We start from the raw sequence: 24,815 nt of genomic DNA, 5'->3' as shown, positions 1-24,815 counted from the left end.
TATCTCCTAGTTATGTTACCCATATGTAAGCATGTAAATACCATAATCTACATGTATCAATTCAAGCTAAACAAAACAAATTAATATCTAACCAAAAAAAAAAACGTTCCAGAAAACGTTGGACAGAAATCAGAAACTCATTGTATTAACGCTGCCATCTCTTAGGGTTCAATCTTAAGCCCGACCCTCTTTCTGATCTTCATTAATGATCTCCAAAATCACATTCCTAGATAATTCGTAGACATTTATGCAGACGACACGGAAATCTATGGCTACACTTCAACAGCCAGAATGTAATACGAGCGTCGTTCAAAAAGTACATCCTCCTATTATTTTAATCCAGATGTTGAGGAGCAACAAAGAAGGAGGTGATATAATTAAGACGAGCGACTTTCTGTTCCCCAGAATCTATTTTTCTACATAGTCATAATGATTCTCATTGTATTTTGTCAGGAATTCTATGACGCATCTCTGCTTCTGACGAACATCTATGACATGGAGTCGCTTAACACCGTCGTTATCAGCAACAGAGATATGAAAAATTTAGGTCGTGAATGCATGAGTTCAGTAATCTTAACAATGCGATTTTAAATCTATTCTGATCAATTCGGGCGGAATAAACTAAAAATCATTACTTTTTGAACGCATCTTATAATAGATTGAACGTGGGAACATGGTATGAATGTAGAAAAAGGTGGCTGTTTAATATATATATATATATAGACACATATATATAAATATATATATGTGTGTGTGTACATGTCAAACGTACACACATACACGCACACACACAAACACGCACACACATCTATCTATCTATCTATATATCTATATATATATATATCTATATATATATATATATATATATATATATATATATATATATATGAAAACACGTACACACAGATTAGTTGTTAGACTTTCATCATCAATTGGAGATTTTAGACTAAAGCTAGACAATCACAAAGCAGACGCCCCAGGTTATTTTCCCGCCATAGAATCTCATAAAAGAAATATTTTATCTCTATAAGATTCCGATACGTCAAACGCGTAACGATTCGTGACGGGTTCGACTCGCTTTAAGGTGGAAATATCGATTATGCCATATTGAATCCGGCTTTTGTTTTGCTTAATAATGAAGCGCATTTTGAAAGCGGTCGCGGTCCGCGTTGGTTTTTAACTTTTGAAAGATAGAATCAGCCAATCGAAGTCGTTCATATTTGTCGCTCACCTAGCATTCTCGACTAGCAACAGTCGTCCAGAGATGCGCGACAACTTTAGAGGATTTAACAAATATTGCAACCCGTAGAGTAAATGAGTACTTTTGAAATGCATATCGATCAGACGTTTTAGAAGAGTGCGTTGAATACATTTATTTCAGAATCGCTCTATTCAATATGGCGTCCTCTTGACACGTCAGTTTCAGTTTTTCTATTTCGTTTTTTTTATTGTGTAAATATAAAATTTAGGAGATAGAAGCGTGCATCACCGTTTCTCTGTTTCAATTCCGCACTTCACAACCTGTGCGCGATCTTAGCGGTTTCTTACTAAATAAAAATAAGAACTAAATGAGGTCCGATCATAAATGCAAAGTAACCATCCAACGAAGTACTTTTAATCCAACCGAAAATATTAAATTTTAACGTAGAGCAAGAAAATTGCTAAATAAGAACAGAGAGCATTAACAACGCTGCCAGCTAGGCATAGGTCCATATGGACGAAGATAATCCAACTTATTTACAAAAGGTTCACTTTTCCATTTTTTCTTTTCTTTTTTCTTATATTAAATGTATTATACTAAACTTTGTTTCTGCTCTTTTTTCAAGTCCTTCAATCTTTATATATATATATATATATATATATATATATATATATATATATATATATATGAATGATTTGTGATACTCTATTATATTTATTGTTTATTTATGTTTCTTATTCTCTGTCGTTTATTGTCAGATAGTATATGGACTCGGAGAATGCAAAACATACGTCCAAAATTTACTGCCAAAGTACAATCAATTAATTTTTTCCATTTTATAGAAGGCTGTAACACGTGATTTAATAGCAGTGAAGAACATAACTCAGTGTTCACAATAAACAACCTCCGGTCAGATTTTATTTCCTATATTAATTACTTCTTTTTTTGGTTAAATGTAAGTAATATGGTAAATGTTAAAAACGCCAGTGAAGTTTTGTGGTTTGTGGTAATTTTTCGTATTTTAAATAAGTTATTTTACATGAATAATTATTTTAATAAATGGTATGAGTTTTACGGATACTAATCTTATAATATTTTTTTTTGTTGTTTTATATTTGAAATAGATTACTTTTTAAAAAGTAAGTCAATATGTGTTTGCATTTTTGCAAACTGTACCGTTAAAGAGACATTGGCCAAAGTCTTTTTTTCCGAAATAATTTACGTTTTGTCACTCTCCATTTGTTCTGCATTTGACTATTGTTATATATTGGCGCTCTACGCCGGTGGGTGGAAGTTATATCGGTTAGAATTAATTTTGAGAGTGTTGTATTAGATGCATGTCGAGACGGCCTGAGAGTTCAAGGGTCAGCACATTGAACGGGAAAATTTAGACGCTGGTTTTGGAAATGGGAGCGGATTTTGGGGTCAGTCCGCATCTGGAAAATCAGAAGACAAGACGTGACCACACATTGTTTGATTGTAAAGTAAATCTCCCCGAAACTGTCTGTTTTTCGATCAAATATAATTAAATCACAAATTTAAGTAAGCAAAAGTTTAATAGTAGGATATCTTTTGTGAAGAATTACTCTTCGACTCTCTTCTATGTTGGTTAATCTCTCTCCCCAATAAAGCCTTTAAAACCGTTTACGGCTCTTTTATATTTCCATGCATCGATTTTATTCGTCTTGAGAAAAGAAAGTATTTTCGGTTGTTAACTTTTAAATTCAGATGAATATATTAGAGCCCAAACAAAGATTTATTGATCGCAATAAGCATTATCAGAATAAACACACTTTTGCCAACGCATACAAGTGTATTTATGCTAGTAACGTTAAAATCTCGTGTTCTGGTGACGATGGAGTCGCTTAAGGTGTTTTTAATATTGTTTAGGTTTGTGAAGCAAAGAAAGTTGTCAAGATGCTTGAAAAAGTGATTAATCGGTAGGATAGAGATCTGGAGCGAATGTCTGCTGACGGTGAGTTTCGTAACCCAAGTCATTCACCTACAGGGTCGGTTTAACAACGTGCGGTCGGGCATCATCGAGGAGGAGAATTGGATTTTTTGTTGGCTAATACTGGGTGTTGTTGTCGATTTTTCTGATGCATTTCATCTATGTGTTGACAGTACTTCTCCACTGTAATAGTTTTGCCTGCATAAATAAAACTGAAATGGACGAGATCGATCGCAAATCATTTAACAGTCAGCGTGAGCATTTTTTTTTTGGTGCAACTCTGGCATCGGAAAATATCGTCGAGCTCCGTCGGCGTCTAACTACTGAGGTGAGCTTCTTCCATAAAGAACACAATTTCAATCGCAAGCCACAACCGATCGAGAAACGGGTCGTATTTATTGCATAAATGAAGGAACAGTGACACTTCATAATGATGTTTCTATTGGTTGTCGTTCAATTCCTGAGGTACCCATTTATCAAGATTTTTATTCTTTCCATGTGGTTGGAAATCGTCGTATACGTTACGTCTAATTCAAAAGTGAGTTCACGAACAGTTGTATGTTGATTGGTTTCGACTAAGGTTCTTAATTGATCGTTGTCAAAACCGGCTGACCGACTAATACTCTCATAATCTTCAAAACTCATCGGTGGCATGAAATTCTTTAAACTACCATTGTGCTGAGCGTTCAGTAATGGTTGCTGGATCAAAAGCTTCGTCGATATTGTTTCAGCAGGTTTTTGGCCTCTTTTGAATTGAAATAAGAAAATTTTCTGAATTTGCTTTTTTCCATTTAGGATTAATGTTCTGAAAAAAAAAGACATAATTGTTTTAAAACGATTGTAATTCAAAAGGATCATACAGAACGCGAAAAATTGCTCTTTAAATGATATATGTAGTAAAATTATTATACAAAACTGATTAAATATTTTTTAGTGAGAACTCTGTTTTATGATGGACTTTTTGTTAAAACACGCTCATACTAGTTACAATTTCCCAACATTGTATTTATTCGAAATTATTCATAATACAGTATGTAAGAAGTTCTAAATGTAGGCTTATTAGTTTTCTCCCGAAATTCAGCAAAGATTGGTATTTAGTAGTTAGATTATTCAAGAACATTTTGTCGAAAGGGGAGCTAACTCTTAGTTACACTTATATTTTTTGTTCTTCATCAATACTATACTTGTTCTTCTTACGTTTTGTCTTTTGCATTTCTTATGCTTTTCCTTTCTTTCATGCTTTTTTTTTCGTTTATTCCTTTATACTCTGTTGGCTGATTAGTCATGGCTTAGTCTTTTCTATATTGTCGTGTTATATATTATTTTTCTTTCTCTACCTTTAATTCATAAGTTTTCTTTTTCTATTTTTCTTCCCCTTACATTTCATTCTAGTTTATGCTTTATTTTTCGACCTCATCTTCTCATTCTATCTTTCACTTTTCTTTTCAATCCTTACTTCGATTTTCTCTAATATTTTATTTCACTTTTTCAGTCTCGTTTTCTCTAAACGCGTTTTGTGTAAACACGTTTTTACTTCTTTTGTTTAAGTAGTTTATCTTTCTAACATTCTTTCTTATTTCTTTCTATCTTGATTTCAGTTCTTCATGTCGTCATTTCTCTCGAAAACCAGGAACAATTTGTTTCTCTTCTTACGTTTGCATACATACTATTGAATGACAAATGGCCTTCTACGCACAAGCATTACTGATATACCAACTGTCGTTCAAAATTAAGATTAAGAAATCTAAAGAGTCTCAACGAATTAGTGACTCCTGACAAAACATTCGATCAACTGCACTTCAATGATTGCATAGTAAGCCTTTAAATTTACTGCTCGTTTGCAACGTAAGCATCAGGTGCATATATGCATTTCTTAATGACAGTTTTCTCTCTATCTATTCTATAATAGATAGAGAGAAAACTGTCATTAAGAAATGCATATATGCACCTGATGCATTGTTATACATTTACACACATATTTCACATAAACTGTTTAAAGTTACATAATTATAAACAAGCATATCATTTACTATTACAATACAACAGTTTAGTTTTAATACGACAGAAATTTAAATTTTAAATACCATTTTACTTAAACTGTAACGCGTAAATTCTAAAATTGCATTATTGTCTATCCGTCACACTTAAGCCTAAAAGGGGTTTCTTCAATACATAATAAAAAGGGATTTCATCTATCATGTTACTGTTGGAAATATTAGTTTGCCTGTTTTTTCACACTCTATTTTAAAATAGAATTCGTTTTTATTACACTCTATTTTTTAATATCATTATTCTTTATCACTCGTTATTTTTTAATAGAAATCGTCTTTGTCGCTCCGAAGTTTTTAATAGCATTTGTCTGTGTCACACTCAATTTTAACATAGCGTTTCTCTTTATCTCACTATTTTTTAAGTAGCATCTATCGTCGCTACACTCAATGATTTGTTAGAATTCGTCTTTGTCACACTCAATTTTTAAATAGCATATTTCTTTGTCACACTTAATAGTCAGTATTCATCTTTGTCACACTGAATTTTTAAATAGCATTCGTTCGTGTCGCACTCAATTTTTAATAGCATTGGTCTTTATCACACTCTATTTTAAATAGAATTCGTCTGTGTCACACATAATTTTTAAATAGCATCCGTCTTTGTTACACTAAATTTTTAACTAGTATTCGTCTTTGACACACCCGATTTCTAAATAGCGCACGTATTTGTCACAGTCTATTTCTAAATAGCATTTGTCTTTGTCACACTTCAGTTTTATATAGCATTCGTATTTGTCACAATTATTCTTTAAATTGTATTCGTTTTTGTTAAACTTAAGCATTGAAAAGTGTTTTGATTAATCTATCTCGTTTAGTTTACAAATTAGCATTTTTGTTCGTCTGTCATGCTTAAGGTTGAAACATATTAATTTGTTAGTCATATTTCAATGTGAAATAACACGTTAGTTAATCTATCAGGTATCGTATTACAGTAAGATTTCTATGGTTGGTCACGCTTACGTTCAATCATTTGACTGATTGAACGTATATTGATATTATCAGCTATTGCTTTTTCTACTTCGTAAATCTTCAATAACGAACTGATTACAGTTGGTTTGCGATTTGTTCAGAATTTAGCAACGGTCGATATTATTAGGGTAAATTCCATCAGGTAAGTAAACAATTTAAAACATTAATTAGTACAATTGATACAAATGAGGCAGTAGTAAATAATGAGTAGTATATATATATATATATATATATATATATATATATATATATATATATTTATATATATTATATATATAAATAGATATATATGAAGAAGGAGAGAAAGGGAGATAGAGAGAGAATTACTTACGATTAACGTAAACCGTCATCAGCACACCTCCCTTTCCTCCTCTCTCCCTTCTCTTTTTCTCTCGGTCGATATATATATATATATATATATATATAGAGAGAGAGAGAGAGAGAGGGAAAATTGCGCATGATTAACATAATCAGTTATCAGCATATCTCCCTTTCATCCCCCCTCTCTATCTATATCTATGTATAGAGATAGAGAGAATTACGTATAACTAACATGCACAGTGATCAGCATATCTCTCTCCATTTCTATTATTTCTATTACTTATCTCTTTCTTTTTCTCTTTATATATATATATATATATATATATATATATATATATATATATATATATATATGTGTGTGTGTGTGTGTGTGTGTGTGTGTGTGTTCCACTATCAACCAATTTATATTTATACGATGATTAACAGAATTAGAAAGCAACCTATTGGTATCAGAGTATTACATTTAGAAATATACAATATAATTCGTTTGCATTATTAACTGAATATGTTTTATTTTAAATGATGAAATATGGTGAAATATGAAAAACCTGAACTAGGATAAGAAGGTATGAAAATACTTTGGGCCATCATTTAAGTAAATATTTCTTCATAAAAAAATGGTTGAATTACTTGAGCCAATTTATTGAACTATTTTAAAGAGTCCATCTAATTTCAAATATATTAATGCAATACGGATATTATTTAAAAATTGAGCTCAAATTATTTTTTATATTCATTCAGAAGAGGAAAGCCAGCCAGGAAAAGACTGAAAAAAATTCCAGTGATCAACTTTAAAGCTTTACACTGGACAAATTTAATTGATATATAAGTAAATGGAGTTTAAGTGCCACCACTAATAGTAGACATTTCTGACAAAAAATGACAAAATTCATTGTTAACTGTTTAAAAGCTTAGCTTGCCGGATTTCTCTTCACATTCTCAAGGCGTGGAACACGCGGTCAAGTTTGTAACAAAAGCATCTCTATCAGTGAAGCAAGGCAGAAGCACATACTAGCGAAAGTTTTCTGCTGAAAATTAAGACCGTCATCTTTTTCAAATGGCTCATATGTGGAGGAATTTGACTATATACACACACACACACATATATATATATTCATAAATAACTATACATATTATCATAAATATAACTATATATAACTAATATAACTATATATAACTAATATAACTATATATATGATATATATACTATCATAAATAACTATATATATATATAATTATATATATACACAGACACACACACACACATATATATATAGATTTCCTGGTATATATATATATATATATATATATATATATATATATATATATATATATAATTATTTAACAATTAATCGTTTTTCATTTTTGCTGTATCATTAATTATTTTGCTGTATAATTAATTATTACAGGGAATATATTTCAACTATTACCGCTTAAATGATAGCATTTCAAAGACCACAATGGATGAGAGTAAGTGTTCAATTTGAAAATTGAAATTTGGTCATATTTTCCGTAAGATATTATCATTAAAGAAAAGATTTCCTTGTATAAATACTGAAATTATTTGATTTTTACACACATATTAAAATTTAATCTGTCAAAACTTGAGAACGTTTATTCAAAACATTTCCATGTCAAAGTCTCATAAAACCGTTGAAAATGCAGGTTTCATTTTTTGTATCCGTATTTAATACGTATATACACTACTTTTGCTGCATTATTCTATTTGATAATTTAAAAAAAAACAATTACAAAGTTGATCCAACCTAATATATATATATATATATATATATATATATATATATATATATATATATACATATATATATATATATATCCGCACTGATGAGGTGTGATACAACGAAACAGTACCTTATTTGGACGAATAATAAGCCCCCCCTATTTGGGTTGAGCACTTTGTAAATATATTTTCACCCGACGCGTATTTTAAACGAATTAGCGAACCCCACTGTTTGTTTGTAAACAAACTGACAGTTTGAGCCCCGTGCGACGGGTAAATGCTACTTTAATAGGCATTTGAGGAGAAATATTTCCGGGCACTGATTCTTGGTCCGATGGTAAGAGTTGCCGACTGTTCACACGATGGTTGTAGGTTCGATCCACGGCTGGGAAAAGGTGTATGTCTAGCCGCACTGATGAGTTGTGATACAACGAAACAGTACTGTATGTGGATGATTATATATATATATATATATATATATATATATATATATATATAAATATATATATACTATAAAAATTGAAAACCTACAGACACTAGTATATCATCCTTTCTGGAATCTTCAGTGCAGGGTTTCACGATTAGAACCAGTCAACACATTGGAATCCGGCAACACGAGCCGTCTCTGGCTCGATTAGCAAAGACAGTATGCTATCGGATACCATTACCCGCGAGAAATAACGTTGAATGTAAACATTTCATTTTTAAATGTTCTTTACGTCAGTGACAGTGATCTAATCGTTATACGATGATTTATGCATAATATATATATATATATATATATATATATATATATATATATATATATATATATATATATATATATATATAGACACATATGTAGCGATAAATAAAGAATAAGCAGTTAGATTTGAGTAGCCATGTTTTCTTTATTTTAAAAATCAATTTTTGACAGCTCGTTTTGTCGACACTTAAATAACCAAAATTCAGAGTTGGATGTGTTGGTTTTTCTATTAATGCGACTCGCCTGAAGGAAATTCTTCCAAAAGCATGTCTAAAAATATCAGAAAATAAAACACAAATAAAAAATATTACGACATTTACATATTTGGGTTTACTTAGGAACGTAAAGTTCTGTATAGATGCAGTTTTTCATGCTAACGTGACTAAAAAATACTTAAACGTGGATCCTAGTTAAAAAAAATAAAATTTATTGAAAATAAATCAAAAATACTCGCAGGCTGCCCGCCATAGCCCGGTCGTAAACACGCTTGAATATGATATTTTGATTAATGCAGATTTCGTATCTGGTATTGTAGTATATTGGACACAATATATAGTAAGAATTTTAAAAGTTTCTAAAAAATGACACGTTCGCCACTACCGAGAATCGAAGCAATAACATTTAGCTTTCGATTTACTTGTTTCCTTTGACCTTAATGCCTGAGCTGTGAAGACATGTTATATACAAGGCTAAAAATTAAAACATGAACCAATAGCTATTACGTTACGCATGCATATTCGTAATGCCATCGTTCGACCTTAACCTGGCCAATTCCATTTTTTTAATATTCACTCTATTGCACCGATTTTCCCTGGCTAAAACCCAGATATAAAGTTTGGCACGGTTTCGAATACCCTATATATTAATTTTATGTTTGTATACAAAAAGCTTACATATATATATATATATATATATATATATATAGAGAGAGAGAGAGAGAGAGAAATATTTTGTATTTACTATAACGTTTTTACGCAAAAATTACGCAAGTATAAATCATGTAGAATATCGACACGAATATAACGTAATAGTTAACTAAAGATTAGCATCCTATGAGAAAACTGAAAAACAAAAACAAAAAACAAACTAATTGGGAATAAATTAAAATTGACGTTTAAAAAGAATATGCAAATTAGCTAGATCTTTTGCAGGTGATTGAAACTTCATGATCCATATATAACAAAGTTGTATTTTAATTTTTAAATAAATAGGAAACGTGGGGGGTTAATATGAATGTCAATACACAAAAAAAACACACTTAAAGAAGTATATATATATATATATATATATATATATATATATATATATATATATATATATATATAGTAATTTATAAAATATACATGGCGATTAAGCTACACTGAATATTCGGCGTTTCATCCACTATAGGATTCGTCAGGCTTATGCGCCTAAGCCTAACGAATCCGATAGTGGATGAAACGCCGAATATTCAGTGTAGCTTAATCGCCATATATATTTTATAAATTACTAACTAGCTCTACCTACGTATTGAGCACTTTTGAAGTAAATACTTAAAGTTTCCACATAAATCTATACTTTCGTATATTAATATTATGTGAGTAAATGAAGTAGTTATATATATATATATATATATATATATATATATATATATATATATATATATATATGGTTGTATCCAAATGAATGCGAAATCTTTATATGGCTTGTAAAAGCATAGAATTGATGTTACCACCTGGTATAAAGTGTAATAATCAGATTCGTTTTTATTCCCACCTCCGTTTTCACCACCCAATAGACTTCCACATCCATATATATATATATATATATATATATATATATATATATATATATATATATATATATATATATATAACTACCTCATTTACTCACATAAAGTATAGATTTACGCGTAAACTTTAAGTATTTACTTAAAAAGTTCTCAATACGTAGGTAGAGCTAGTTAGTAATTTATAAAATATATATGGCGATTAAGCTACACTGAATATTCTGCGTTTCATCCACTATAAGATTCGTCAGGCTTATGCGCGAATTTTGTGGTTGCTTCTTGTTTTTATATATGTTGAGGATTTCTAGTTAGCCAATCAGCTTTCTAGTATCCACCGCGCCCCCTCCTATCAGCCAATGGGCATGCATTTTATCGGACAACGGATCTGTTTTAGAACTAGATTAGTGGTTTAAGGTAGATCTTTTCCTTCCCTTTTTTTAACAGGTCAACCAATATCTACGAAACAGCCCTAAAAAAATAGTGGATACAAAAATATCGATATCAAGTATAAGCAACAAAACACCAACAACTATAATAAAATTAAAAATAGAAGAAAAAGAACTATAATTTGGTATACGGCCCCATACAATCAAATGTTAAAAAAAAAACTTGACAAGAAATTTCTAGATCTTATTGAAAAACACTTTCCCGCAACCAAACCCTTACACAAAATCTTCAATAAAAATACCTTGAAGTTATCTTACAGTTGTTGCAAAAATTTAGAGATGATAATTAAAGCACATAATAACAAAATACTAAATGAAAACAATGTAAACAACAACAAAATAAACAATAAAAAAGTAGACACCATGACAGAAATAAAACCAACACTAGCAGAAATAATAATAATAATAATAATAATAATAATAATAATAATAATAATAATAATAATAATAATAATAATAACAAACCAACCCCGGACAAGAACAACCATACCATAAATAAAAATACTAATAACGAACAAGATAAATGCAATTGCAGACACCGCACACTTTGGCCAGTCCAAAATAAATGTCTAACAAAAAGTGTAGTTTATCAAGCAACAATATTTGCGAAAGAAAACCCGAATAACAAGAAATATTACATAGGCATGACTTCCTTAGATTTCAAAACCCGATACTATGACCACAAATGTACATTCAAAAATAAAAAAACACCGCATAAAAACAACACTAGCGAATAAATACTGGGAACTCAAAGAAAGCGGACATTCGCCGGTAGTCGAATGGAAAATAATGAGACAAGCTACCACGTGCAGACATTTAGACGACCAATATAAATTATGCCTCCATGAAAAATTTGCTATCCTGTACTTTAAAGAACCTCAAAATCTATTAAACTGTAGACGAGAAATAGCAAACAACTGTGTTAATAAAATAAAACTTACTCTAGGATAGCGATACAAAATAGCTTTAAAACTAACAATAGCAATAGAAAACAAACAAATAAATAAATTAAATAAACATGAATATACATAAAAGATCACACGTATATGTATATATATATATGTATATATATGTGCATGTATGTGTGTACATATAGGTATATTTATATATATATATATATATATATATATATATATAAAAGGAAGGAAAAGATCTACCTTAAACCACTAACCGAGTTCTAAAACAGATCCTTTGTTCGATAAAATGCATGCCCATTGGCTGTTAGGAGGGGGCGCGGTGGATACTAGAAAGCTGATTGGCTAACTAGAAATCCTCAACATATATAAAAACAAGAAGCAACCACAAAATTCGCGCATAAGCTTGGCGAATCCTATAATGGATGAAACGCAGAATATTCAGTGTAGCTTAATCGCCATATATATTTTATAAATTACTATATATATGTATATATATATATATATATATATATATATATATATATATATGATTTCGTGTAGTTTAATCTTCGTATATGTTAATAACGTACTAAATATACAAACACACCACACACACACACACATATATATATACATATATATATGTGTGTGTGTGTGTGTTTGTTTGTATATGTAGTAAGTTGTAAGTTATAAACATTTACGACGATATATATATATATATGTGTTTGTGTCTGTCTTCGTATATGCAGTAAGTTGTAAGCTATGAACATATACGACGATTAAGCTACACTAAATTTTTCGCGTTTCCTCCTCGCGAGAAATCTTGTAAAAGCATAGAATTGATATTACTACGTGGTATAAAGTTTAACAATCAGATTCGTTGTTATTCCCACCTCCGTTTTCACCACCCAATAGACTTCCACATCCATTTTATTTTTTTATTAATTAATTATTCATTTTTCTACCAACTTTTTTAAAGAAGAGTCATATAAAGATTTCGCATTCATTTGGATACAACCATAAGTATAATACAAAGAGTTGTTAATTTTGTCAAAATTGGAAATATTTTTCAAATTTTCACCGTTACAGAATTCGCATTTTTTCGGCCGACTCTTTTTAAGAAGAATCATTTAAGGATTTCGCTTTCCTTTTTATTAAAACCAAAACTACTTCTGTTTTTTTTTCTATTTTGGTTATCATTCAAACGCGGTAGCTTTTGAATATATGGTTAAGTTCCAGTTTTAGTCATTTAGAACTGCTTTAAACTCCACTGCTTACTCATTTTCGATCAAATTACAAACAAGTATTACAGTTTATAGATCATCTCCCCAGCTATATTGTGAAAAAATTTTCAATCTTCGTTCAGTAAGACAAAAGTTATAATAAATTTACTGGTGCTCAAAATCGGAAAATTATGTAAGGAGATGAGCGAAGCTTTTTTGACTGGTTTCCATAGCAATCTTATCTCTTCAGCGACTACTGTTGCTACCAGTTCACTCATGAAAGAATGGAAGGGAAATAATTGAATGTATTTTATTGAAAGCAGACGAGTGTGGTACATTGTTATTACATATGTGTTTATGAGGGCAAAAAATAAGACTGAAATTAAACAAAAAACAAATGAATCTATTGGAAGCCTGGAAAAATCATGGATTACAATAGAAAAACGCGAGCATGAAAAGTAATATGGAAAAGGAAGCGATATTCTAGTAAAAATATAATTAATTTATAACTTAAAATGTTACGGCATTAAGAATTTCTAAAAATTCAATTCATAACATTACATAATCGATTCTTAATGCTGAAATATTTTAAGTTATAAATTCATTATATTTTTTTACTAGAATATCTTGTCCTTTTCTTTTCCAGTTTTAACAACTATTCCTTTATTTATCAATATTTAAGCTTAAAACTTTTTACTTTTTATACTTGCATTTTTCTATTGTAATGATCATAAATATTTATTTTGTTTTAATTTAAGCTTATTTTTTGCATCATTTTCAAATCTTAGTATTACATTTAAGCATTCTCTTTACACACTTTCATTAACCCTCAATATAATCTGTAAATTTTCCTTTTTAAATTTATTCCAACGAAGTTTTAGGCGTGATAACAAGAATTTATTTTTATGAAAACTGCTTTGTATATCATTTAGCTATTTGTTTAAGATTTCATCTTTAGGATTCACTATGTGGTATGCTTCAAGTCAGTATAGATTACGCGCTTTTGATTTACTCGGTTTATACTTTTTAGTCTTGTCTACTATTGGACGATTGAATTCAATTTTTTTACAAGTTCCCTAATACAATCACATAATGCATTTGTGTATTTATTTTTATTTTTTTTTAATAATTATTATTTGTTTTTATACTCATTACTATCATTATCTACATCTCGATTTAGTTAATTCTCAGATCCAATTTTAAATGATACTTTCGGTATCTGTCCTAACAAAAGCATTCCGTTACTATTATTCACCTTCTTCGCATTTGTATACAATTTCATAAATTAAGCAGTTGCCCTCAAATGGACATTCGTTAGGTATTCTAAAGTTGCATTTACTCTCAAAATTTAGTTTACCTGAGTCAATCTTATTTTCATTATTCACTATTTTGTTTATTTCACCATTATTATAACTTATTATAGTATGGCTTAGATTGGCAGTGGTTGAGAATGAAACTTTAACTGTATTCTTGTAAATTACTTTACTTAATCTATTCTCAGGGGGAGGTTCTTATCAATTATTTTGCAAAATTCTTTAGGCATATTATTTTAAATATATTTACTTAAAGACATATGACACCAGAGTTGCTTTTTTGCGTTTATTTCGCTTATTCTTAATATTATTATCACCATTATATGCTTATTCATTACTTTTAATTTTATTTTATATTTGTATTATTATTTTTATATCTATTTTTATTCTTAGCATTTATCCTTCCTTTCATTGCCCTATTGTTGGATATTGTGTAGTTGTTCTTCTATTTTTATTATTCATCTCCTTTATATACTTCAGTTTACGTTGATACCCTGATCTAATTAAAGCATTATAATAATCCTTATTCTTATCAAATACATACTGATTTTGTGATAACCCGGATATTCTTTTTAGTGTACTGGGGATAATAGTGTTTTTATACACAAGATCATTTGATTTATAATTTACACAGAAATGTAGGTTTGTTATACGGTTCATAAGTATTGTCGTCAAGGTTAAGAGTTATTTCTAAAAATACCTACTATTTTACAATTGCAATCTAGCGTTATTTCTAACTGAATTTAATTAAAAATAGTTTAATTTCTTTCTTTTTTTCTGTAATTCGATCGTTTGAATAAACTAAAAATAATGCATCTCTATCCTCTGATCTTGAGCACGTGGTACAATGGGAAAAGCAGTGGCTGGTTACTTTTAATGCATCTAAAACCAAGCTTCTCTCTTTACATCATCAACATTCTGATCCACATCTGGTATCAATTGAAAAGAATAGCTCTTGTCTTCAGGAGGTCTCAAGTTTTGACAAGCTTCTGGGCTTGACCGTTACACCTGATCTTAAATGGAACACGTACATCTAATATGTTGCCAATGCCGCTGGAAAATGGTGGGATCTTTCTATCGATCCAGTAGATATCTCACTGCTGATGCAATTCTCTAAGAATAAGAATAAGAGCCAGGTACGTCCAAGGATGGAATACTGTTGCCACATCTGGGCAGGAGCTGCTAAAAAGGATTTATCCTGCCTTGATAGAGTTCAAAATAGACTTCGTAGCCTCGTAGAACATTACCTTTTTCTCCTCCCTGCAACCTCTATCTCACAGAAGAGATGTTGCGAGTTTGTCTTTGATGTATCGTCATTTTCAAGGATAGTGTTCGACTGAGCTTCAGTCGATGGTCTCCCCTCGCCAAACTTTCACAAGAAACACTCGCCTAGCTGAAAACACTATCAATAATTCACCCCACTCTTTATCTGTGCCTAAACCTAAATGTAGATTCCATGAACAAAGCTTCTTTCTTAGAACTGCACGCCTGTGGAATTGTCTTCCGTTTCCCTGCTTTCCGGCTGACTACAATATGGTTGTCTTCAAATCTAACGTAAATAAGTTCTTGATGAGCCGTTCCATATAAGTTAACAAATTTACCGAATTTTCATTACTAATGATTATTATATTGTCCAATTTCTACTGTACACTCGTTAACCCTTATCCTCGAGTGGCCTCTTGGCCTTGATAATGTGGTGTTGCCTGTGTAAAAAAAAAACCTTAAATCCGGTATTTTTTTATATCTCTCCTTTAGTATGTATAGACTTACCAGGTCTAAGTCCGGAGGCCCCATCGTAATATTAAAGTGGTTTACTCTGTCCTTCCTTGTCCGTAATTCATCATTATCTTTAATTAAGTTTTTCTTGTTCGTTTTATCAACTCTATTTCTAATTATCTTACATCTGTTTCACTTTCCAATTATTTTACTACTTTCCCAAATAATTCAGGGGTCATAGAAGGATAATGTCAATATCAAACATAATAAATTTAATTTTTTGTTTTTTAGGAATTTTCTGAAACCAAGGCATTATCTCCCCTGAAGCAATCCAACGAATATGTTGTATTTTAAATTTTAATGTGAGGATAGTCCTATCTAATATGTTTACTAATGTTACCTTAATAAAAAAACACGTGGTGCAATTAATCTAATGCTCTATGTTTATTGTTTAAGTCAGGTTTGTGATCTTTCAACATAAACCGAGAGTTAAGTGGTGTATATATTTCTATTTTATCATCATGTTCATTTTTAACATATTCTTAATTCTAACAAATTTATCTGATAAAGATACTCTTCCGTTGACTTTTTAATATTTTATTTTATTTATTTCACCCGAAATAAGTTTATTATATGTTTCAAAGTCCATACTATATATGGTCATCATGTAATTATGATTTTTGGATTTTCCATTATTTTGTGAATACCTTATTTATGCCTTTTATTTTAGGGTTCAATAGTGTTGATGTTTTCAATTATTAAACCCGTCACAAGTTTCAACATATCCAATTCAAATATTTCAAGCAACCGTAACTGTGATTAGCATTTCTTAGTTTTAATTTTGTACATTTGCAGTAATTTATATTGTTTATTTTTCTGTAGAATTGCTATCTGTATCCTTATCATGTGTGGCGACGCTGTTTTCATCCTCTTCATTTTTAACGTTGTAGTGGAAGACCCTTCATCTGATTCTTTTAGTAAATTCGTTTACTTCTTGGATCATATATAATTATGTGTACCTTTTATATTGGTATTGCTATGTTCTTTGGTGAAAATGTGATTTCCTCATTTGAAAACATTTTGCGTTTATTAGTATATAATTTAAATTATTTTTGATGCAAAATTTATTAACTACATACATTATATATGTGCATGCATGTATTATCTGCGATTTCGTTCTAAATCCATCTTTCGCGGGTCCTTATATAAACTTAACACTAATTGAGATGATGAGAAAACCTGAGGCAACTGATATTCGAGTGGAATCGAAACTGAAACATGTATGCACATGTTTAACGAACACTGCTGATATAGATAAAGAAATGTGCACATGTGTACATATATATTTATGCATATATGTGTATATATATATGTATATATATAATTAAAAATCAATGATGACTCACTAATACAAACACAAATCTATATTTATATGAATGATCAGTGCATTGAATATTCGATAATGAGATATTTTTTTTTGTTTGTCTGATCGTTTGGTGTAATGTCTCGATGTAGCGCATCAAACGAATTTTTCCGGAATAGATTATGGGATTAGTAATCTATTATCAAAGCCGTTAGATTCGACAAAAAGTGCGCTAAAATGGCCATAAAAATAGAAAAGCAAAACATGCAGCTCTTCTTATTGCGTCAATCACATATTTTACACCGATTTGCTTATTATATTTGGTGATTTTTTTTATCATCTTTTGAGTTACTTTTTGAAATCATTTCTTTTGCTTGTATGTTTGAGTACAATGTATTTTACGATTTTACCTGAAATCAAAACATGATGAAATTATTAAATCAGCATTTTGTAGGAATTCAAACTTCAAACCTGTCGTTCTTAATATAAAGAGTTGCAATATTACAACGTGTGATGCTTCGTTGTTTTGATAATTAGAAGGAAAACTAGCAACACCATAAGCCTTTATATATTGACTAGGTACATAAAAAGGATTAAATATTTATTTTTCATTCAATTTTATACAGAACTCATTTCACGATCTACTTTCAGAACGGTAACTTAAAGATTGGTGTTAGTTTTACAGTAAAATGTTATGCTTAAGGTTAAAAGTTATGATTAGCGTTAACGTTAAGATTACTTTTTCATTCTGTCTAACCACACATGTTTTAGAATGAATGAGAAAACGTGTTTTCTTTACTCTTGTATCGTATCGATTGCAATATGAGGTGCAAATCACATAAAAAAATACATGTGTTGGGAAGTGACAGCGGTTATGTTGTAAACGACATGACCGGACAAACTCGAATTCAGTTCATTCCACAGAATGAAGATGCTACCAACAATTGCGTGGTTCCTCTACTGTCCTAGACTTTGCTTTATATCTTTGAGAAGTGGCGAGTTTATTGTTTATCGCCTGTGACACCGATACCGAGAAATCTCAACGGGTCCGACCAGCATATTTCTGTAGGCCTGGTTGCGTTTTCTCTAGGGTTCTTGCTTTGCAAATCACACTTTTTTTATCCTTGCGTCACATCATCTCTCCGTCGAGAAAGATGAATGACTCAATGTGATTGTTCACGTAAGTACTCCACGTGTCCCTAGAAAGAATTCTCACTTGAAATATATTAGGATATCTAATGCAATTCTTCTGATTTATACAGATGGATGAATGTTAGTATTATATATAAGTAGATTTGTGGTATGTAGATAAGGAGCTAAAACAGCTTTTCGCGTATTCTTGTAAAGAGGAAAAATTTCAATGCTATTTGACATAACGATAATTTCATAAGTGTTTGATTTCCTTTGGGGTGGGTGCTTTCTCTGGATAACTTACTTCTCCGCTTCTACGTATACTTGTTAGCTGCTTAAGACACATATAGTGAGTCGGGTTGATAACGGTGTGTCCTCTTGTCGAGAAAGCTTAAGTCCATCGCCTAATCACCCTTAGTGATGTAACATAATCGCGTTAGCATTTGGAGACATGGCGTAAGCATGACGTCACAGACTCAAATGCATATGAAACGATTAATATCGGAAGAGAAGAAGAAGCAAAGATGATATAAAGAAAAATCAAAAGAAAATGATAAAGAAGCGTGGCATTTGATCCGTTACGTTCGGCGAACGCGTAAGTCCCCCCCTCTCTCTCTCTTTCTACTCTTCAAAAACCCGAACTTTGTAAAAATGGTCGCTGTGCCAGTAGTGATTTTATGGCATGAGTATTCTGGGATAGTGTTCTGAGAGACAGCTCATTGTTTGTATGCGTGAAATGATCAAGATAAATATTTTTTTCTTCACCAAGAAAAGTTGTACCGAATTTATCATTTCTAAATGAGAGTCTACTTATAAGAAATAAACGACTGCTTTACAATGAAGCCTGTACTGTCCCTATTTAGTCGCCCCACCAGCCACGAGCACTGTGTCAGACGCAAAGTAGTTTTGTAATGTGAAAGAATATCCAGACTCTTAATATGAGCTACTTTGGAATGGAATAAACATAAAAAGTATCTGTCAAAAAAGGTTTATTTCACTGATACCGTCAAGTAACTGCATAAAGTCGACTTTTATAGTTAAGTCTGATACGTGAAGACGGCATTCGCTGATGCGGGAGTCAGAACACACCATTCCTCAGCGTAATGTAGTATCAGCATGTTGCTTCCTTAATGGAGCACTTCTTCATGGCCGCAATCCTCTGAGTTTTTTTCTCCTGTGTACAGAATAGTCACATTGCAAAGCGTGGTATGATGGTATGGATAGAAGGCGGGAACGCATACACTGCTTTCAGTGCGACAAGATCGGTTACTGTGAAGTTGTCACGGAAACGAGTCGTAGTAAAAATGCCTGCCCGCTTTGCACCCCAAACAAGATGGAAACGGAACGCAACCAGTAATTCAAGTGCACGTCGAAAAACAATGCCTTGCTTAGCGATTATTGATTCAGGTTGTTCCTAAATGACAGCGAACACAAGATTGTGACGTACCTTGAACAGGACAAGCGTTAAAATAGCAACAATAAACAAGGAATCACCGACTTGTTGTACGGAATTGACTGACCCGCTAAGGTGAATAACTACGTGTCGTTGCTGATGTCTTCTATGTGCGAGCAAGTTGCGCCAGAAAGGATCAAACATATCATTTCTTGGTCCAAGGAAATTCTATTTACATAAACTATTCAACTTTATATCAGATGGCGGTATTTCACGGCACGAAATATTCCCTAATCAAAATGTGTTTTTGTTGAATTCATAGTGTTCTCACATATATTAACAAGATATTTTCATTTGATATGATTTTAGTAAAATATAAAGGCCAATACTACAGTTTGACAACACAAAATGGCAGTTATTTTAGGCGAGGGTTAATGGTTATCTATAAGCAACTCATTTTGTTTAGTTATGGAATAATATCTACCGTTGACAATTTGTCATCTTAGCATAATACAATTCCGTCTGCAGAACAGTTTTTGATCGAATGGTCGCGTCATCTTAATACAGATTTCCATAGACAGTCTTTTATTCTCACATTGATGTGTTATCTACAAGGGAAATAACTGTATGCTTCATTTATGTGCGGCTATTCCTTCGTGGAATTGACAAATGAAACCAGCGAGAAATTATTCGACAAAATCTAATGAAAAATAATGCATTGTTTGGTCGCCATAATATCAGGCTTGGTGCCATATTCGTTTTATTAATAGGTGTCCGCGTTTTATTGTTGAGATCGAATTTACCAACAATATCATACTAAACTTGAATTGAATTCTCTATAAGCTTATGATTATAGAGATTTGAGTTCTGTTTCGAACAAATTCCTCAAATATTAAACAAAGACATTGGTGCTTAAAAGAATTTTGATTTTCATTGATTACCCCCTTTCCTCTCTCCCCCTCTCTCTCTCTCTTTATATATATATATATATATATATATATATATATATATATATGTGTGTGTGTGTGTGTGTGTGTGTGTGTGTGTGTAAAAGAGATTTAGAAAGCTGTCACAATGCGAGGAATGAACTATAGTCGCTGTTGGTAAGAGGAGACGAGAACAAGTGGCGATTTACAAATCAATAAGTACATACATTCATATATATATATTTATATATATATATATTTATTCAGTTGTATGGTAAAACTTGTAAGTCTATGCGACGTATTCCATTATTAATTTCGGAAAAAAATTCCCTTTTCAAATGGTGTGCGTAACAGGTCGATTCAAAGCATGCTGGATGAAGGGCCAGAAGTTTACCATACAACTGAATATATATGTACTTATTGATTTGTAAATCGCCACTTGTTCTCGTATCCTCTTACCAACAGCGACTATAATTCATTCCTCGCATTGTGACAGCCTTCTAAATCTCTTTTACACACCTATCCCACACAATGCTTCAAGCAAACTACATATCAATCCTATATATATATATATATATATATATATATATATATATATATATATATATATATATATATGATTCCCTATGAGTGATTGTCGTACAAAACGTGAATGACTAACTGAAATAGGAAAGGTTGATATTCTGCAGTCAAAACTTGTGATAAATAAATCGATGTGATAGACGGCTGTACAGAACATGTCTATATAAAGCGAAACAATATTTCACTGTGCACCAAATGCACATCACATACGGGCGACTAGTACGGTAATATTGATTCGTACGGAAAAGCATAATGAAATTTAATAATATATTTAGTAATTGAAACACAAAGTATACACGGCATTATCTTGTTATCCCTCTCGAAACTGTGGATTAATTGCAATAATAATGTATATATTTCAAATTAATGGATACGCATTTCACCTACATGATAAATATGAGCAATGTTATTGTTCGTTACTTTTCCATAGATAACATGCTAGTCATCTTAAGAAAACACAACGCTACACAGATACGAAGAATTTGAATGCAGTAATAACTATAACAAGAGAAACAAATAATTATTACGATCATAGAGCCTACAGGCAGATTACTAACTACTACAGAAAAAAAACGATAATGATAATATAAGGAATAATACAATTCATACAATTGCAGAGTCAGTGTCAACTGCACACGACACATAAGTGTTTTATAACCATTGCCTACTATAAATCCATCACTCGCAATGGTATCAACGAACAGAAATGTTTACATATGTGCTACATAAAACATCTTCAAGTCGAGGGACACCAGCCATATTATGACTATGAGTAATCTTCTATAATATAAATCTCACCTGTCTGTTTAAATGCATGCATGTATGCATGTATGATTGCATGTCTCGATAAAACTTTCGACAGAGGCAACAGATTTTCACGAGATCGGAATCATTTTGAAGCTCGACCCTTCGGACGACAACTGTCGAATGATTGGCCAAACAAATTAATTTCTTCATCCTCAACTGGGCACTTTTCTACAGGAAGGGAGTCGCTTTTTCGCCGATATTTTCGAGTAATCCCCTATTCTGGATAGTCAAGCCTTAATTTAGACTTACATCACTTCTGTTTTGGTAGTGGGCGCAGCGGCTAGTGCGTTACGTTTTCTTTTCACTTTCTTTTTCGCCTTTCGCGTCACAGGTTCGAGCCTGCCTGCCTACTACAATTTTTTTGCTCAACACACATCTACAAACACTCGGGCAACGCTGGGCACCTGGGCTAATCTTATATGAAATAATGATACTGCAACCAAACGATTTTAATGTAATAGCATTAACGAGCAAAATACCATCATCATATTTGCAATATCCTTATTTACATAAACTTCACAGCACACCATAAAACTTCTCAGATAATAGGTATGTATCTAAAACCATTTTAAATATGTAGCACCCAGCATTCTACTTACAAATCTAATATCATATAATTCTTTGTAGAAGAATAGCTAAAACAATAGAAACACACGTCACGAAAGACAATAAAACGCAGGAGCATCAAAACGAAAGGAGAGACATATAAACCCTTAGTGTTTGGATTTGTATGAGAGGTTATATAATTAATTGCATCCCTAGAGTAACAAGCTCATATATGACATTTACAATTCCTTATACTTTCTGTTATTTAACGACTTCTTTGAAACTTATTTGCTGAACATGTTCGGTTGCTTTCAGATTCATTCTACTTAACACATAGAACTATGATTCTCATTTTTTGAGACAAGGATTAATTATTCGTAGTATTCAAACCCGTAGAGTTGTGGATAGATTTCTTGGTAAACTTCAGTTTTTAGTTACACTTTTCTGAAAGGTGAAAACTTAATCCTCAATGCGGTATACACTCAAAGTACAATTTTGAATTTCTTATGACTTCCACAAAGTCATGGCTGCCAGGAAAAGAGCATGCTTTCCCAGTGGATTAAATAAAGGGTTACGTTAAAAATTCCATGCAGATTCCCGAGTTCGACAGAAAGATTGCTGAGCTCGAGACAAAGATTCTCGAGTTTAACAAGATACACCTGACAAAGATCGGAGGTTAAATCGACGTAAATCTTGTGAGAATTACATTCAAGATGAAAGCAGTAGTCCGAAGATGCCACCTAATACGAATAAAACCACACATATTTTATAAATTATTTGTAAGCTACACGTCACAATTTACTCTGTGTGTTTATTGAGGTTTAAATTATTGCTATTTTATACAAAAAAAAAAAATGAAAACATACTCAAAATACCATGATTTTTTTTATTTCGAAAATGTTACAATTTTTTCTCATAAAATATTTAGCCTCGTGAAATGTTTTAATCATTGTTTTATTCTAAGTTCACCTTTTAATGATAACAATTATTAAACCTATTTACTTTCTATGTCGCACCAGGTCATCACTAGCTTGATGATATAATCTACTATGCTCCAGCAATAAAGAATAAATGGTTCACTGCACTATGACCCTCGAGGCAAAATCTCTTCATTATCTAATTGCATCAATCTCTCTTCGACAAATCGATATCACTAATCACATTTTGATATTTTTTATACCAGTATTCACGGATTGAAATGTGGTGTTGTGCTAAGCCAAATCTCTGCGACAATTTAATCGTGGATGAGTTACACACTGACATTTTAGAGAAACTTGTACGCTAGAAGCACACGGCTTTCAAACCAGGAAGATGCTGTACACTAAACCAAATAATTGCGTTTCACGAATCAGAGTCCCGTAAAGCCATTTATCTACTCAGAAATGGTTTCTGAAAATAATACATAATTTTCACTCTTGCCTTCACACAACATCCAGGTTCGGACGGAAGCCTAAACCACCTATCAAGTTAGATCACCTCTCTCTCTCTCTCTCTCTCTCTCTCTCTCTCTCTCTATATATATATATATATATATATATATATATATATATATATATATTCACTAGCAGACCGCCAGGCATTTCCCGGTCATAAAATAGGCTTAAATATGATATTTGGATCAATGCGAATTTTGTATTTATTACTATATTATATTGGAATCAATATACAGAAATTATTTAAAATGTTATTAAAAAAACAAAATAAAAAAAACGAATCGTTCGCCACC

Source organism: Euprymna scolopes, chromosome 3 (assembly GCF_053919585.1).
Source record: "Euprymna scolopes isolate OS-2025 chromosome 3, ASM5391958v1, whole genome shotgun sequence".
NCBI classification, from domain to species: Eukaryota; Metazoa; Mollusca; class Cephalopoda; order Sepiida; family Sepiolidae; genus Euprymna; species Euprymna scolopes.
Note: the sequence above shows the minus strand (reverse complement) of the source record.